The sequence below is a fragment of the Protopterus annectens genome, chromosome 6.part0 (genome assembly GCF_019279795.1).
Source record: "Protopterus annectens isolate FY-2018-M chromosome 6.part0, PAN1.0, whole genome shotgun sequence".
Taxonomy (NCBI): Eukaryota; Metazoa; Chordata; order Ceratodontiformes; family Protopteridae; genus Protopterus; species Protopterus annectens.
This window is the reverse complement of record NC_056737.1, coordinates 1,095,807,321-1,095,826,718: the sequence shown is the minus strand read 5'-3', so window position 1 is coordinate 1,095,826,718 and position 19,398 is coordinate 1,095,807,321. Positions and strand designations below refer to the sequence as shown.

General features: G+C 39.9%; 1 protein-coding gene across 2 annotated transcripts in view; it reads right to left on the bottom strand.

Moving 5' to 3' along the window:
• CCDC88C (coiled-coil domain containing 88C) overlaps positions 1-19,398 on the bottom strand; it is a 1,480,266-nt gene that overhangs the window by 1,196,442 nt on the left and 264,426 nt on the right. The gene's annotated exons all lie outside the window — the stretch shown is intronic.

Below are 19,398 nucleotides of genomic sequence, written 5' to 3'. Positions count from 1 at the left end.
CAAATACACCAAAAAGCTTTTTGGGCATAGTGAGAGAGAGTAGAGGTACAGCCGAAAGAAGAAAGGGGGCTGGAGGGACGGTAACCAGGACTGGAACAGTGAACACACTCGAACATCTACATTTATTGTAAGTGTACACAACTGTACTGTGTTCGTGTTTCACTGTTGCAGTCATTACATTTTGGTAGATTCTGAAAGCTAAGGTTGGGAGGAGGAATTTAAATAGAATTAGGACCAGCTATAAGGCCCTGCAAGACTGCAGTGGCAAAACCAGTTCTGGATTTAGAGAAAATTGGCAAATGATAATGCTTGGTGAAAGTATGTACAGAACTCCAGGTAACAGCTTCTAGGATGTCCCTAGTAGGGACGCCCCTGAGAAAGGCTGTAGAGGTAGATACAGCCCTGGTTGAAGGGGTCTGATGCCCTGTGGGATAGGTTTTCCATGGTGCTTATAGCAGAAATGAACGCAGTGGCCTATCCATTTTGAAATGGTTTGTTTTGAAATAGCTTTCCCCTCTGTCCCTACAGCAAATGCAACAAGCAGTTGCTCTGATTTCCTTTGAGGTTTAGTCCTGTCCAAGTAGAATCTAAGCTGTCTGTGCACATCTAAAGAGTGCAGTATCCGTTCCCCTTTGTTCTGTGGGTTAGGAAAGAAGGTAGGCAAATGAATGGACTGATTAAGAGGCACACTGGACACCACCTGGGCATGAAGGAGGAATTGGTTTTGAGGGACACCCTGTCCACATGTAAGATGATGAAAGGTTCCACTGCCATGAGGGCCTGCAATTCAGATACCCTTCTTGCAGAAGTGATTGCTAAAAGGAAATCTGTTTTCCAGGAAAGAAATTTAAAATCTACAGTAGGAGCTGGCTCGAAAGGAGGAAGACTGAGTTTCTCCAAGACAAAGTTAAGATCCCAGACTGGAGTTGGAGCTCTCCGGGATGGCCTTAAAATTTTGGCCCATCTGAGGAACTGCTTGAGCAGTGGATGAGAGAAGAGGAGAGGCTCTGTGCTATAATGAGCTGAAATGGCTGAGGCATGAATTTTGATGGTGGAAAAGGACAAGCCCTTATGAAGCATCTCAGTCAAGTATTGTAGAACCTGTGGTAAATTGAGCACTGCTGCGTTCATTCCTTGAGATTGGTTCCAGGAACAAAATCTTTTCCATTTTGCAGCATAAGATTTTCTAGTACTAGACCTCCTTGCCTCTAAAATGATATCCATCACTGATTTACTGAGGGATGGTAAAGGAGAGATTAGGTAATTAGCCAGGCTGCTAGGTTCAGGGTTTGCAGCTGAGGGTGCAGAATCTGGTTCTCCTGCTGAGACAACAGGGAAGGAGTCTGAGGCAGGTGCCATGGAGCCAAGCGTGACACACTGCGCAAGAGTGGCTACCAGTGCTAGCGAGGCCAGTCTGGTGCAATTAAAATCATCCTTGGCTTGCCCTGTTTGATCTTTAGTAGTACCATGGAGAGCAGAGGCAGAGGAGGAAAGGCATAAACTGACAGGTTTTTCCAGCTTAAGGATAGAGCATCCACTTTCCAAGCTAGCTTGTGGGGAATCCTTGTGCAAAATTTGTCCAGTTGATGGTTCTGGGGAGAGGAAAACACGTCTATATCTGGGCCCCCCCATTTGCTTGTCAACATGTTGAAAATCCTTGGCTCCAGTTTCCACTCGTGTGGGTCGATGAGGTTTCTGCTTAGTCTGTCTGCTAGTGTATTTAGTTTTCCTGGCAGGAATTGAGCTTGTAGATTCACTTGGTAGCTCAAGACTGTGTTCCACAATGCCATGGCTAGTCTGCAGAGGGGGTAAGAATGTGTACTCCCCTGCTTGTTTATGTACCACATGACAGTGGTGTTGTCCGTCTTTACCATTTGCTGTCCTGGAAGAATGTGGTCCTTGAAGGCTGTCAGAGCATTCTGTACATTTAACATTTCCTTTTGATTTATGTGCAGGTGCATTTGACTTGGGTTTCAATTGCCCTGAATGCACTTCCCTGCCAGGTGAGCCCCCCATGCATAGTCTGATGCGTCTGTTGTTAAGATTTGGGTGGCAGGAGGTAATGTGAATGGTAGTCCCCTATTTTGGTGGCAGGCCTCTGACCACCAAAGGAACTCTAGGCATAGGCAAGGTATGATAGGAATCCTTGCTTCCAGATCCTGTGAATGTTGACACCATAGACTTTTGAGATACCATTGTAGTTTCCTCATATGCAGCCTTGCATATGGAATTAGAAGAATGCAGGAGGCCATGAACCCCAAGGCTTGCAGTATTTGCCTTGCAGATAGCTGGGTTTTTGTGGTCACTTGTTTGAAGTAGGTTGTCAAATGAATCAGTTTCTCTGGCGTGAGGGAAGCCATCTGGGAAGCTGTATTCAAGCCTGCTCCCAGGAATATAATTTGTTGACAGGGTACCAGGTGTGATTTATTTTCATTTATGGTGAACCCCAGACAAGTCAGTACCCTTTGAACAAAGGCCAGATGATTCAAAAGAATGTCCTGGCTTTCTGCCTGAATTAGACAATCGTCCAGGTATGGGTATATTTGAATATTTCTTTGCCTGCAAAATGCAATGACTGGAGCTAGGCACTTTGTGAATAACCTAGGTACAGTAGATAAGCCAAAGGGCAGAGCAAAGAACTGATAGTGCATGTCGCCTGCTTTGAAGCGTAGGGCAGAGCAAAGAACTGATAGTGCATGTCGCCTGCTTTGAACCGTAGGTATCTTCTGCAAGACTCCCGGATAGGGATGTGCATCTAGTGTTGCCAACCATGCATCTTTGCCTAGCATAGGAAGTAGCTGGTGAAGAGTCAGCATCTTGAGTTTTGGAATCACCAGAAAGGTGTTTAGAGTAGAAAGGTCCAATATAGGACGCCATGTATTGCCTTTTCTGGGTACCAGGAAAAGTCTCGAATAGAAACCTTGTCCCTTTCCCTCTATTTGGTACCAAATGAATAGCCCCCATGTTTAAAAATGAGAGTACTTGATTTTGGGCCTCTGCCTGCTGATTTGGGGGAAGATCTGGCCACCCACTTAGTGTTGGTAACATGTGGAAGTGAAATCTGTATCCTTGGGACACTATATTTAAAACCCATTTGTCCTGGGTAACGAGTTCCCAGTTTTTGGCCTGCAGACCAATCTTTCCCCCTAAAGGAGCATTCAGTTAGGAAGTGGTTGGTAGTTTTAAAAGCAAGTCATTGAGACAGTTTTCCATAGGGGGAAGTCTTACTACTCCCAGATTTTGGTGCGGAAACCCCCCACTGCTTAGTCTTGTGTGTCCCTTGGGACTGAAACCTGGGGTTTATGCTGTGTGTGGGTTTGGCTTGAGAAGACCTGGAAAGGGCTGGAAAGGACTAATTTTTAGAGGGCCAGTGCCTACTAAATCTAGGAGGCTGGACTTGTAAGAAATCTTTAACGGTTTGCATAGATTTAGCTTTATCTTCCATCTTTTTAAGAAGTTCCTCAGCCTTGTTGCCAAACAGGCAGTCCTGATTTAAGGGAGCATCCAACAATTTAGCTTTAACATGATCAGGCAAAGATTGCTCCTTAAGCCAAGCATGCCTTCTGAGCACAGACCCAGTAACAGCAGCCCTGCAAGAGGTCTCTAATGAATCAAATCCACATTGCAAAGTATGTTTTCCAACCTGTTCAGCAGAATGCATTAAATCCTGTAATTCTTTATTTTCAGCACAGTCAGGAATCAACATAATTTTCTGTTTAAGCAATCCAATAACATGTTGCTGATACTTTTAACATATGAAACTGGCAGTTTAAAGCCCTAATGGCCAAGGTTGCAGAAGTGTAAATCTTCTTACCCCATCTATCCAAAGCCCTGGAGTCTCTATCGGAGGGCGTAGGAGTTTTAGCAGTAGAAGCCTTAATGCCTGGGCGTCAGTTTCTTGGGCATGGTTCCAGATTTTGGCCTAAATGAAGGAGGAGGAGTCAGTTTAATATGCAAGTCCGTAGGCCTGAATACACCCTCAGAAGCTGGTGCCTGCACAGAGGCTTCGGACCCATCCAAGGTAGAGACATCCGCAAGTTCCACAGTTGAAGCATCTCCCAGCATACCGGACTCCGAATGGGTCTCAGTAGAGGCCTGCGAGTCAGAAGTAGCAGTTATCAGGGGCTGCAAAAGCACCTCACTGAGTACCGGCGAACTGGCGCCTGGATTAAGAGAAGTGTCGTCGGCAGCTTTGGACCTCGGCGGCCTGTCTCTGTCTTTATCTTTGCATTTTTTTTGGAATCCCGAAAGTCGGTTGGTTAACCGACGACATTTCGGGATAATTAAACCGAGAAATGAAATATTTAGAGGTGAAAATATACAGACGATGGATAGTGCGCTGATTAAATAAAGCACAAAACCGACAGCAAGGTACATCGTGGTCAGGGCCTAGGCAAGGAATACAGTACAAATGAAAATCTTTGTGACGTATTTGCTTTCCACAAGTAATGCAATTATTAACTTTTACTGACAATGGAAGGAGCAAGAAAAAATTTCCCCAACAGGGTACTTAGCTTTAGTTGAAGACTTTGGTTCTGAAACTTGAAAACGAAAATTTCAGGAGTCGGCCAACCGGCAATTGCAAACTGCTTCTGCTTCGGGCACCGCACGGCAAGAAAGACTGATGTAATGGTGTCGGCTGTATGCTTTATACCCCTGATGACCTGATGTCTTGGAAGAAGGGACAACAACCGACACAGGACACAAGACTTTGTTAATCAGGCTGACTGAGGGCTACTGCAAGCAGATAACCCAAATGTAATGACTGCAACACAGTTCCGTGGTGGTGTAGCGGTAGTGTTGTCGCCTCACAGCAAGAGGTTCTCCTGTTTAATTCTCGGCTGGAGCGCCTTCTGTGTGGAGTCTGCATGCCCTCCCTGAAGTTGAGTGGAGTTCGAAAGACATGCGTGAATGGGCGTGCCCTCATTGAAGGTTGGGCATCAGGCTGGCACCTCGGCACCGTAAAAATTTACTGGCAATCATTAGCGAACCGGAGTTCCGCTGTGGCGACCCCTAACTGGGAAAAGCCGAAAGAAGAACAACAATGGCTGCAACAGTGAAACACGAAGAGCATCTGATAGTGCATAGAGCCTGCTCTGAAGTGTAGGTACTTCGTGCAAGATTCCCTTATTGGGATGTGCAGGTAAGCTTCCTTTAAGTCTAGGGTTGCCAACCAGGCATCCTTGGCTACCATGGGAAGAAGCTGTTGCAGAGTTAGCATTTTGAATTTTGGAACTACCAGAAAGGTGTTGAGAATAGAGAGGTCCAGAATAGGACACCAGAAGTTGTCTTTTCTGGGTACCAGAAAAAGTCTTGAATAAAAGCCTTGTCCCCTTTGTTCTGCTGGGACAGGCTGAATAGCCCTAATATTGAGGAGAGAGAGAACCTGCTGTTGGGCCTCCGCCCACTGATTTGGGGGTAGGTCTGGCCAACCATTTGGTGTTGGTAGGGTGTGGAAGTGGAATCTGTATCCTTGGGAAACCATGTTCAAAACCCAACTGTCCTGGGTAATGAGTTCCCAGTTTTTTTCCATGCAGGGCGAGCTTTCCTCCTAAGGGAGCAGGTAGTAGAGCAGGGCTTGGAAGGGTTACGGTTAAGTCACTGTGCCATTTTTCCGTGGGGGGTGGCTTACTACTCCCTGCTTTGTAAGTGGGAGCCCTCCATTAGGTTTGTGCAAAGCCTGAGACTGTAGCCTAGGTGGTCTGCTGTTCCTGGGTTTGGACTGAAAAGGCCTAGAAGGGACTGGAAAGGACCAGTTCTTAGAAGGCCAATGCCTACTGAATCTGCGAGGTTGTACTTGTAGGAAAGCTTTAACAGTTTGCATAGATTTAGCTTTTCCTCCATCCTTTTGAGGACTTCTTCTGCTTTGTTGCCAAAAAGGTGGTCTTGGTGTAAGGGAGCATCCAATAATTTAGCTTTCACATGATCTGGCAAGTTTTGTTCCTTAAGTCAAGCATGCCTTCTAAAGTACAGACCCAGTGACAGCAGCCCTGCAAGATGCTTCTAAAGCATCAAAACCACAACTTGTTCTGCAGAATGCATTAAATCCTGATGGTCAAAGAAGCAGAAGTTTACACTTCGTACCCCATCTGTCTAAGGCTCTAGAATCTCTATCAGAAGAGGTAGGATTTTTGGCAGCAGTAGCCTTCATGTCTTTTGGTCCTTGGGAAATGGTCTCTGGATCCACAGAAGGATTCTTAAAGAGGAACTTGTGAGAGTCAGGTACTCTGTAATACCGGTTAGGTTTTCTGGGAGCTGGAGGTAAAGTGTCTGGGGAAAGGCTAGATTCCAAGAAAGCATCATCTACAATGTCCAGAACAGGAGGGATAGCTAAAGGCCTGTGTTGAGGTAGGAGTAAGAATTCCCTAAGCCTCTTTTTAGAGTCAGAGTAATCCTGGCTTTCCCAGTGGAAACGCTCCCTAAGAGTGTGCAAGGTTTCACCGAAAGAAAAATCTTCTGCAGGGAAAGCAGAGGGAATGGAATCCTCTGCATCAGAATCCTCATAAGTAGATAAGGGCAAATCCTGGTAATCAGAAGGCACAGAAATATCAGATTCCTGATCAAAAAAATCAGAAGGAAAATCAGTTCTAGGTCTCAGAGAGGGAAGGCTGGCTTCCCCTAATCAAGGTAATGAAGTCTTCAGCCATTCTAAGCATTTGTTTTTTAGGTATATGGGTCTGGGGTTTGGTTGTCAGTTTTCTAGGCATGGTGCAAGTTTTAGGCCTGGATGAAAACGATGGTGTCTGTTTAATATGAATGTCTGTAGGCCTGAATACACCCTCAGAAGCCAGAGCCTGCACATCGGCTCCGGACCCATCCAAGGTAGAGACATCCACAGGTTCCATAGTCGAAGAAGCATGTCGCGGCATACCAGACTCCAAATGGGTCTCAGTACAGGCCTGCGAATCAGAAGTGGTGGGTACTGGGGGCTGCGAAAGCACTAGTACCAGTGAACTGGCGACTAGCTTAACGGAAGCGTCGTCGGCAGTTTTGGACCTATGCGGTCTGTCTCTGTCTTTATCCTTACGTTTTTTCAGAAGATCGGTAGTTGGATGGCTTGACAAAGCCATTCTGGAGTACACAGAATGAGTACAAAAATAATTAGCTGCAAAAATAGCCAGACGATGGATAGATCGGGTGTTGAATAAGGCACAAAACTGACAACGAGGGACGTCGTTGTCTGGGCCTAAGCAGGGGATGCAGTAAGAATGAAAATCTCTATGATGTATTTGCTTTCCACAGGTAAGACAATTGTTAACTTTTACTGACGTCAGTTAGAGCAAGAAAAAGGATCCCCAATGGGGTACTTAGCTTTTTTGAAGACTTCGGGTTTGAAACTCGAAAACGAAAATTTCAGGAGTTGGCCGACTGGCACTTGTGAACTACTTCTGCTTCAGGCACCGCACGGCAAGAAAGACTGATGTAATGGCATCGGCTGCATGTTTTATACCCCTGACGACCTGATGTCAAGGAAGAAGCGACAGTATCTGATGCAGAAATATGAAGACTCTGGTATTCAGGCCGGCTGAGCGCTACCTGCAGGCAGATAACCCAAATGCGATGACTGTAACAGTGAAACATGAAGACCATCATAGTGGTGCACCTGACAATACTGTCAGAGCAAAAAGAAAAGCAGTGTCACGCTAAGTATCAGCGACTTCCTGTAGTACTGTGTGAAACAGTAACACTCCAAGGGCTCTGCTTAAATGGAAAATACGACTATGAAACCCTTTACAGGGAATCAACCTACCACAAGAGCATCTTCCATTCCTAGGCCTTGATATACTCGAATATATAACATCCAACTAGCGAGATAAAATAATACTCTTACAAGAAGAAACAGAAAACCACAATGGGAAATGAAGATAAGCAATTTCTCCAGTGGGGTATTTATCAGTCCTAAGCTCTGGAGCAGGCAAAACAACACAGCACTACAGACACCAATGTTGCAATGCAGTCAAAATAAACCGTGGCAATAAAGATCTAATATGGTGTGAGTGGATGTTGGTTTTATACTGAAGGCATCCTGATGTCCAAGAGGAGTGGGTATCCTTCATACCCATAGGGTGGACGGTACTGAGCTTTAAATATTGGACGATACATCCAGACCCCTGGCATCTGAAGTACTAGTAGTCAAGACTACAACAGTGATCTGCAAGAAGAACATATTCAAATCACTGCAATACGATCTGTGAAACACCCTTCTGTTCACAGCATATGTAAGCAATTGCTCTATAGTTTGTTTCAATGTCAGTTAACCTCAAAAGTCTTCCTGAGCTCTGGGTAAGATCAGCCAAATGATATTAGGGTAGCATTTACACAAACCTCAAATGCAGCACTTTTTGGGCAGCGTACACTATTACAAGTCTTGTAAAACAAAGGAAATGAATCAGATGATCAAAAGTTGCCATGTGCTTCCTGACAAACAGCAACAGTTAAGCAAGTGCTTGCTGCAAAACTTTGTACGAGTACATACCACAGGTACAAACCACCCATTTTTTTCGATAGTATGAGACACAATTCATCATGAAACATGAAGATGTAGAAATTAAAGAAATATTGCTGACAAGAAATAATGAAACACTTACTTGAGAATATTTTATATCTTTCAAAGGGTAGGGAGTTTTTTCTCATATGATGATCTTTAGAAAATGCCTGGTACACTTTTCATTTTTTTTTTCAACAATAAATTGTAATAATTTTATTTCAGCATGCTGTAAAAGGTTTAATGTACATTTTGAAAATAAAAACCATGGAGGATAAATTAACAATGTATTTAATATTTTTTATATTAAGCGAATTTCAGAAATATTTTTGTAGCCTTTTGTCATGGCAACACCCTCTAACTCCTTTCTAAACATCCCAAATAGAAACACAGTTGTACAACAGCTATGTAGTTACTAACACAGAAAACTCATCAGTAAGTTACTCAGCCTGAGAAATGGACCAAATAGGTGTGCTTGGTACAGCTTACCGAAGGTAACAGAATATCAGTGAGCGGGTTTAATATTAACTATGAATGTAGAGTGATGTTTTACAGCAGTCAGTGCTAGAAACATGGTGAGTGATGTTTCATTGAGAGGAGTCAGTGCTAGGGTCACAGGCACCGTTTCACAGTGGTCAGTGCTAGCGACATGGTGAGTGATGTTTTATTGTGAGTGGTCAGTGCTACAGACAAAATTAGTGATGTTTCATGGGGGATCAGTGCTAGGGCCATGGTGGGTGATGTTTCAGTGTGGATGGGAGAGTTCTAAGGCTACAATTAGTGATGTCTCACAAGAGCCAGTTCAAGACCACTTTTGTCTGGGACTGTTACTATTGATGCAGCAGTGAATTTTTAGAAACTGGTGGCTTTGCCTTCTGAGGAAACAAAAATAGAGGAAAAGTTAGTAAACAAAGGTGCATTAAGTTACAAAAAGACTTCAGTAAACTAAATGAGCAAATCTAAAAAACTTTCTGGCTATTAATGCAAAAAAAAAAGGAGACAAAAAAAGTTGTGCATTTCAAAAGTACAATAGTGACAAAGTATGCTTGGAAAGTGTGATCATAATATATATTTTATATTTATTTAGTTATTTGCCCCTTGTTGACCGGGTTAGTCCCATTAGGCTATCTGCATCTTTTCAGCAGAGATCCAAGGTGGTATTTACACTACCAGGGTAAATTTGGTCAGGGCATTGGGGGAACTTCCCCTATTTGTTAGTGTATGGGGATGCTATTGATGGTGGCATGCTCTATCGCCAGTTTCAAATCCAGGCACGTAGGGGGCCCAGAGAACAAGAGGAAATATGGAGAGTGTGAGTGAGCAAAATTTAAATAAGGGAAAAGAAACAAGTGTGGAGACAGCTGAGCATTTACGTGAAAGGCAGCTAAATGAATCAGAAGAAGCAGAGAGGGCATTGATATCAGATGAGGATGGTGAAATTATTGTTGGTGAAGTGGTTCCAAATTTGGAGACTTTATTTCAGCTTTTGCTGTTTGAGGTGGAAGAATAGAGTCAGCAGGACTATATTTTTTCAACCCTTCAATCTGGAGGGTTGTAGAATGATTATTTAAAGGGTATGACTAACCAAAGTGAACTGGTGGTATCATGGGCTGAAATTATGGAGACAATACAGGAAGTAGAAGTTACAGAAGATAAAACAAAAAATAAATGATATGCACAGACAGAGGGGGAGAAAAAAGAAATGAAGAGGAGAATGAAAAAGAAATGTAGAGTAAGAGCAAGTAGCAAGAAAGAAACACAACTGGACAGACATGACGCATGACACACCATCACTGATCCATTGGGGGTTTCACTCAAGGAGGGAAGAGCTTTTATTCTTATTAACAAAGAAATATACGGTGACTTAATGTTTGAAACAGGACAGTACATGGAAAATGTCTTACAGAAATATGAACTGTAAAACAACGGTTCCCCATGGGATGAATATGTAGCACAAGCATATTATAGAAAAACAAACAAATAACAAAAGAGTTCTAATAGAATTCAGAATGGAAGCTGAAAAAGATGAATTAAAAGGACATGCAAAGATGTGATGGATATAATAAAAATATACAATGAAAGAGGCTTATGGACGGGGGGGTTGGGATTGTGGGATTATTTTGAAAATGGAAAGTGACAATGTTGGCATATCCCTAGCATGATTAATGTAAATGGTAATAGAGGATTTATTAAGTATAGAGGGCAACCTAAAACATGCTTTTTCTGTGGAAAAGGTAACCATCTGATTGGTGAATGTGATAAACGAAAATGTTTTATTTTTGGCAAAGTAGGACATGCAGCAAAAAATGTGATATGAAATGTAAAAAATGTGTAAAAATGGGACATACGTGTATTGTGAAGAAAGTGTAGAATTTGTAGAAAAAGAAGGTACACAAGATGCAGCATATGAAAAAATATAGAAAGGGAACAAGAAAAACAGAAGAAAAACAAAGATATAACAACAGAGGTAAAATCAGGGGAAAGAGAAGGGGAAGAAAAGGTATTTGACATAAGTGAAGAAGAACATGTAAATTGGCAAGTAGTGAGAGGGAAGAAAATTTACGGAGAGAAAAGGGTAAAAGAGAAGGAAAAATGTAAAAATGCAATTGCAAAAGAGAAAAAAGGTAAAGGATGAGATAAAAACAACATCATCATCAGTTAAAAGCTGAAAACTTTAGCTTTAAATGTGAACAGTGTGAAGAATATTTAAAAAAAAAGTTATTTTAGAATGGTGTGGTTCAATGGACATGTACATTATTTTATTAGAAGATACTAGGATTCTGACAGAAGAAGAAAGATTACAAACTGAAATTCTATGGGATGGAAAAGTAACGTGGAATATGAGAAAAGATGCATGTTCAGGAATAGGTATATTATATAAGAAAATATTAAAATATTAGATTTTACAATAGTCGAATTAGGAAGAATAATGATACTAGATTTAAGGTGGAAAATGAACGTTTATGGAGTTATTGCATTATATGCATACATTACAAGGAAAGACAGAAATAATGTTTAAAAATGTTCTAAACTATGTAGGTGTTAACATGGATATAACATTAGTGAGAGGCTTTAATTACAATTTAAGGCGAGGAAAGAAAAACAGCAATGATGTTAAAACAATACATGAGAAAATGAAAAGTGGAATATTTTATTATTTATATATATATATATATATATATATATATATATATATATATATATATATATAGAACAACCAACACTGGACTTACAGAAGAAGAGAAAAAAGAATGGAAATGGACTATTTCTTAGTATCAGAAAGATTACATATATTACAAAAAGGGATAAAAAAGACAGGATTTTCAGAACATACAGCTATATGGATAGAGGGGAAGGATATATAAAAATAGGCAAAGGCTTAATGAAAAAGAGATGATAGAAAAGAAATAAATAAATTCTGGAAAAATCGTATAGGCATGAGACTATTTTATAAACATTGGACAAGTTGGTGGATAAGCTTTAAAGAAAAATACAAAAAATTATTTTTGGAATGCCAAAATGAAAATAGAAGAATAGAAAAATTAAGATATAAACAAATGAGTCAAGAAGTGTTCAAGGAAATAAGAGATACATGAATCATTTTTGAGAAAGAAAAAGAAATATATATGAGCCAAGAAAAGATTAAAGGATTGTTTTATGAATGAAGATATTGTTTACAAGGAAGAAAAGAAGTAGCACCCTATTTAAATATATTAGTAAAAGAGAACAAGAGAATAATAAGAGAATTAAAGAACAATGGAGAGAAAAAAACAACACAAAAAGGAACATGTAGGGTGATTAAAAACATATAAAACAGAATTTTGTAAAGGCGAAGACAAAAGTAAAAGAGAAATGGAGAGTTAGAAAACTAAATGAAGAAGATTATGAAAATCTGGAAAAAATATAAGTGTGAAAGAACTAAATAAAATATTAAAAACATCCATAAGGATGCAGCCACAGGACTGGATGGTATTGAATTTCATAGGTACAACAATATGGAACACTGTCAAAAAAATCCTTTGTTTGAAGGTATTAAATGAATGGTTAAGGAAAGGTATAATAGATCAACAAATATAGATGGAAATGATGAAATTCATATGGAAAAAGGGAGACAAAGATGAATTGAAAATCTGGACACCAACAGTATTGAATAACACAGATTATACAATATTTATGAGAATAATAAATAAAAGATTAACAAATAAATAAGTTGCTTGAACAAACAATATTTTGTGGAAAAGGGGAAGGAAGTCAAGAATTATTATGGATAGTAAATGAAGTAATAGACAATACTGTAAATAAAAAGCCAGAAGCTAAAATTATGGGAGGAGATATAAGTAAGGCATTTGATAAAATAAAATACGAAGCTCTATGGGGCAAATTAGGTGCTTAAAATACAAATGATAGAAAAGTTAAAGTAATTAAGTCTGTATGTGAAAGAAATAACACAAGAATAATTATAAATGGATGGCTAAGTTAAGAAATTAAAATTGGAAGTGGAAAAAACAAGGCTGCCCAGCTAGCGTATTATATTTGCTTTAGTTATGAATGCAATTATTAATAAAATAAACACTAAATATGATAGGATATAACAGAAGAATTACAATTACCGATAATATTTACATACGCAGATGTTATAGTATTAATCACTAAAAATAAAGGGATGGATGAAACAATTAAAAAGCTAATGAAAGAATTAAAGATAACTGGTTTCTGTATAAATAGAGTGAAAAGAAAATACTTTGGATTCGTGAGCATTACAAGAGCTATACAGTTTACTAAAGAACTACTGGCATACTAGGAATAGTACTCAGAAAGAATGAAGATATTAAAAAACGATGGGACAAAATTATTCAAGAAATAAGAGATACATGCACATTTTGGAAATCATATACACTATCATACAAGAAAAAAGTGCTTCTGAGAAATTCTGTTTTACTAGGTACGTTACCGTATGTGACTAGTACATACATGATGCAGACCAATTATGAAAAATAAAGAATATATATAACATTTTCATTCATATGGGGATCTAGACTAAATCCAGTGAGAAGGGGGATTCTGTATGTAAAGTGAGGAGGGGGGGATTCTGTATGTAAAGTGAGGAGGAGGAGGATAGGGGTTAATAAACACAATTGTTTATACAGCTTCACTGAACCTGTACACAGCCATAACAAGTTACAAAAAAAGAAAATTTTCATAGAATACATTTTATATGATAAATATAAGTGTTCTGGGAAAAATGGGGATGGAGAAGAGACTGAAAATTATATGAATGAAGAAATAAAGGAATATCAAAATAAAATATTCCAATGGAAGTTAAGTGAATACAGTAGAAAATTAAGAAAAATGGTATTTAAACGTTATGAAAGAACACTTTCATCTTTCTTTGGAAACATTTAAAAATTAAAAATAAGAAGGCTATTAAAATGACATTTATGTGCTGTAAAAATATATGAATGCAAAGATTTTCTGTAAAGATTATCAATAGGCAAACGGCCTGGTAAGGGTAATATGCCCTATAAAAGAAAACAAGAAAGGATATGCATTCATTGTGAACAATTTGAGACAACAGACCATGTTTTTTTAAATGTATTAGAGTACAGAAGTTATGGGAAGAAAAATGTAAAATAAAATACTGAAAGGTTTGGAAAAAGTAGAATGTACGAATATGGATATGTTAGAATATGGATATTATGGGAAGATAAAACAAAAGAAGTGAAGAAAATTGATAAAATAATTTGGATGGCGCAGTGGTGCAGCGGTAGCATTTTCACCTCACAGCAAGAGGTTCTACTGTTTGATTCTCGGCTGGGGTGCCTTCTGTGTAGAGTCTGCATATCCTCCCTGCGTTCATGTGGGTTTCCTCCTGGTGCTCCGGTTTCCTCCCACAATTCAAAGACATGCATCTGGAGCATTTCTCCCTGGGCCACCGCTGAAAAATGGCTTTGTTCCAAGTCGGACTTTCCCAGTAAACAAATGTTAAATAAATAAAATAAATAAGTATTTTACATTCTATGAACAATATGGATGAAGAGACGTAATGAAGGCAGACGTAATGGAAAATGGATATTAGCAGAAATACTAAAGAAAATACATTATTGGCTTTGGGAAAAAGGGTGGGAGAAGTGCTTAATAATATTGTATAAAGGTGTAAATAATGTATATAATATTCATTATGTAAATAATGTATATCAGCAATGATAGTCAATAAAGAATCCCTACTCTTTTTGACAGGTGCTATGGGGTCTCTTACATCAGATGGGGCCTTGGTTTAATGTTAAATCTGAAGGGTGACACACACAGGAGTGCAGCACCTCCCGCCTTATGCTGCACTGCAGTGTAAGACATCCATTTACCTGCTGAGGGGAAAAAAGTCCACAGCCTTTTGCATCAAAGGCGTGTGCGCTACGTGTTGTATCACTGACACTGAGGATTATATAGTGTGCACTACGTGTTGCATCAATGCCGCTGAGGATTATATAGTGAGCACTACGTGCTGCATCACGGACACTGAGGATTATATAGTGAGCACTACATGTTGCATCACTGATACTGAGGATTATATAGTGTGCACAACATGTTGCATCACTGACACCGAGGATTATATAGTGTGTGCTTCATGCTGCATCACTGACACTGAGGATTATATAGTGTGCACAACATGTTGCATCACTGACACTGAGGATTATATAGTGTGTGCTACATGCTGCATCACTGACACTGAGGATTATATAGTGAGCACTACATGTTGCATCACTGATACTGAGGATTATATAGTGTGCACAACATGTTGCATCACTGACACCGAGGATTATATAGTGTGTGCTTCATGCTGCATCACTGACACTGAGGATTATATAGTGTGCACAACATGTTGCATCACTGACACTGAGGATTATATAGTGTGTGCTACATGCTGCATCACTGGCAGAGGATTTTATATATGCGCATGCACACAAACACACACACAAATGCATGCACGCATGCAATTCCATCAAAACTAATTTCAGTGAATCTAGCGAATTAGTAGTAACATGGATTCTCAGGGCTCCATTACTGCTCCTTTCTTATGCCAGAGAACTTATGAGATAAGCACTAACATGGTTCCTCTGGAGGTGGGAGGCAAGTCCATCACTACTCATTGCCTATTGGTTGTGCCAAGTTATGGTTTTGCAGACTGGCAACTCAGCCAAATGCACAGAATCCTGCACACACATGCAAATCACATTACAAACAAGAAGATACTCCCAGGATACAACACTAGAAATACCCTTCTGAGCAAAAATGTCCGAAAATGTGTGGCATTCCAGTTTAGATGCTACAAAGGCTATTGCTCTTAGAGTATTAAATCAGCAGAAATGGTTCTATCAACTTGTGCTGATTTACCAAAGGTGTCAGGGAAGCATGAACTTGGCCAAAGTTGTGGAACTGCTCTGGTCACTGCAGTCAATAGGACTCCTGTGCAACAATATTACAGATTTAGCTACTTGTCTTAAAGTTGCCAAAGAAACATAATGCGAAAATACAAGTTCTGATGAAAGGTAATGGGTCTCTGCACACTGCCTTATTCCCTGGGAAGCCACAGATGTAAATGAAATCAAATTTAATTTTTCTCAGTCTTTATAAGAAATGCCTTTCATGACTGCCTTGTACATTCATGAAATGTGCCCCACTTTTTGGATCTATAACCCTTTCAGGAAGTTTTGTCCAACATCCATCTTTTATCTTTGAATAGTGATATCTAGTTATCTCAGTTTATTTACCAATCCATTTGTTAACTAGGTCTATAGGCAGGTCCAAAAACCCTTTTCAGACATCTCTCAGGCCCAAGTTATCAAATTAAAGGAGTAACAGACAGCAGACTGTAAAAATAAGTGAAGTGATAAAAGTGAAGATTTTAACTTCTGATATCATTTTGGGCAGTATGCAAAGCCATGAAACTGCCTGGTAAAACATTTACTGGGGGCAAAATCATGCACATGACATATGGTCTGCCTATATGATTTCTCCAGTCACAAGATAATGCATCATAATTAAACACTTGTCGCATGGTTGTGCTTAAAAGAATTATTTGCCATCCACCAAAAATCTTTGCAATTCCTTCTCACAGACACCCTAAATATCATGTTCATAGCATCATTAACCGCTTATCTTCCAGGTGCAGCAGAGTATTTGTTTCATACACTGTGGCAAATATAACTGAGATATACTTAATTTATATAACACCAGCCAAGGTATCACTGCCAATGATCATATGAACGCTCTTGTAAAAAATATATACATATATCAAGTGAGTAGGTACGAAAGCTAGAGATATCATTCAATAAACAAGCAACTTCAGAAATGCCAGAATTTACCCCCCTGTTGGGCAGATAGTATACTGCCATTCTGCACCAGGTCCTACGGCTTCCCACATAAAAACATCACTTTCCCTGAAATGAAAGCACGGTGTTTATGAAGAATCAAAGACAGAGTCAGAAATAAAAATCATGACTGCAGGGAGCACATTCATTTTGGCAAAATTTATCTTGGAAGGAATGCTAAAAGAAGCAGCTTCCAATTTTGTGAGATTTGCCACGATGCCAGTAATAAGCTTCTGCAATAATCTGAAGGCAATGGGTTTAGAGGTCCAAAATGCTTTATTTAATGGTTGTGGAATAAAATGTTCATTTTCTGCCACATCATTTTTTATGAATAAGAACTGTGAAATCAATATTCATGTCACACTTGCTTAAGCTCTAGAAAACTCAAAACAATTGTAGAGTAGACCTGTTTACAGTTAACACTGCAGAGAGTCCTGAAAAACACTGTACTTATGCATTTAATAATAAAAAGTTACAAAGATTTCCAAAACACCAGCTTCACATTTCCAAGGTCAAGGCACTGACTACAAACTCATGTTACTACTACGTGTAGAATACGCCCCCCCCCCCCCCCCAGACACACACAATATCCACTTCAGGCGCCCCTCCCAAGGGAACTGTTGTTTTCTCCCTCTTCCCAAATGTATGGCTGTTTATAATCTTCTATACTCTGCCCGCATTTACCACATTCGTTCCTGCCCTTGCTAGCCAAGCTGTGGCTACAAAGGGCTTTTAAGATCAGTTCACTTTCCCAATAACCTACATACATAAACAAAACATTTAGTTAGTTGTTCATTCACTGTATACATTTATTTCTGGTAACCAGAGGAACAAAATTAAAAAAGTTATGATACTGTACACAACAAGAAGCTGCAAGCTGCCTACAAGTAAATATTTTTTATGTTCTTTACCCCCACTACCTGCTGACAAATCAGACCGTCACTTGGTCTATGGTTCTATTCATTCTGCATGGCACCTGATTGAAAAGGGCAGTCATTTAGGCAGCCATCGTGAACTGTTTGGATTTCATCTGAATGCTGCCTTATACCCCCTACATGTACCCAGGGAAGTATGGAGAGGGGGATGGAACATGTAATGTGGTGTTCTGAAGCACCGAAGAGCATCCCCTTATTTCTACAAGGGATGTGCCCTCTTGTGCAGCCTTGACAGTACCCCCACAATAATACCGGTGGTTTCTCTGGTACTCACAGGGACTTTGCACCACACATTTTACCCTTCAACTGTGTGCACCCCCTCCATCCTTCAGAGGGGGATGAGTGGGCCATGTCCCATCTCTCCTCCCACTCCATGCTTGCCTCTTCGGCAGCCATAGCCACTAATTAAGCCATGGTCATCACAGCTTCATCCTGCTACACCACACAGCTAGGTGCCTACAGTTAAATAATCTTCAGTAAAGACTTCCCCGCCTTTCACATTTTATGTGACACTAAATAGTACTTTGCCTGGAACATGTTTACTGTGTCTTCTGCTCATTCAGAATCCTTTCGGGTAGAGCTACAAGGAACTTGACAATAGAGTTAATAATTTATATTCACCCCAAGCAACAACTCTCCTTGTGTATCCAACTCAGTGATCGGGTACCACTGTCACAGGCCCCCTGTTGCAGGGGTAATTACGTATCCCACTCTGTGATCGGGTACCACTGTCACAGGCCCCCTGTTGAAGGGGTTATTAACTGTTATCAGGAAGATCAGGTGAAACCACCAAATTCTCAGCTCTGGCAGACCTCACTTCTGGAATAATTCTGGCCAGAATCAAACATTAGCATTATTTTATCAGGACCATTAAAACCTGCTAAGTTTGGCAAAAGCTAGGAAGTTATTTATTTTCACTACCTAAGAAAGGTGCTGGGCTCATAAATCTGTTGTCCGATACTAGTGAATGGATTAAACTGGATGATAATTAAGGAGATAGAGAATAAAAAAATCAAAAATAAATTTACAGTACATTCATTAACCGAGTGATCTCTTGTGTTCAATCAGTTCTATCACAAACCAGGCTGAGTTAAATTGCTGCACACACAAAAATGCAAAAAAAAAACAAGCAGTAAAGAAAATCTACTGAGTGCTTGTCTCCATTTCAGATATTCTTCCATGAAACTAACCCAAATGGTTTCAAACAATTTAGGAGAAAAATCCAATACATCCTTCAGCTGTCTGCCTGGCCTGATCATTATCAAATTTCACAGAGGGACAATAATCCAAACCTATAAACCATTGCATGTATTAATTTACTCAAAACATGAATGTCCACGTGGCTGGAAACAGCAAATAACAAAATGCACACCTTCCAAGCTTCTGACTGACTAGATGGCTTAGAATGCCTTATCAGACCTGTTAATCTAGAAAACTAGGTCAAACTCCGCTGAGCACTTCAAATGTCTAACTGACCTGAGCAAGGTGACTGCAGCAAACAGTCATAGAAAAGGCAGGCATGGTTCACAGAAATAGCAGTCATACAAGATACAGGAGCATGCCTAGTACCAATTCAGAGCAACAATATCCATTCTGTTAGGATTCCTACTCC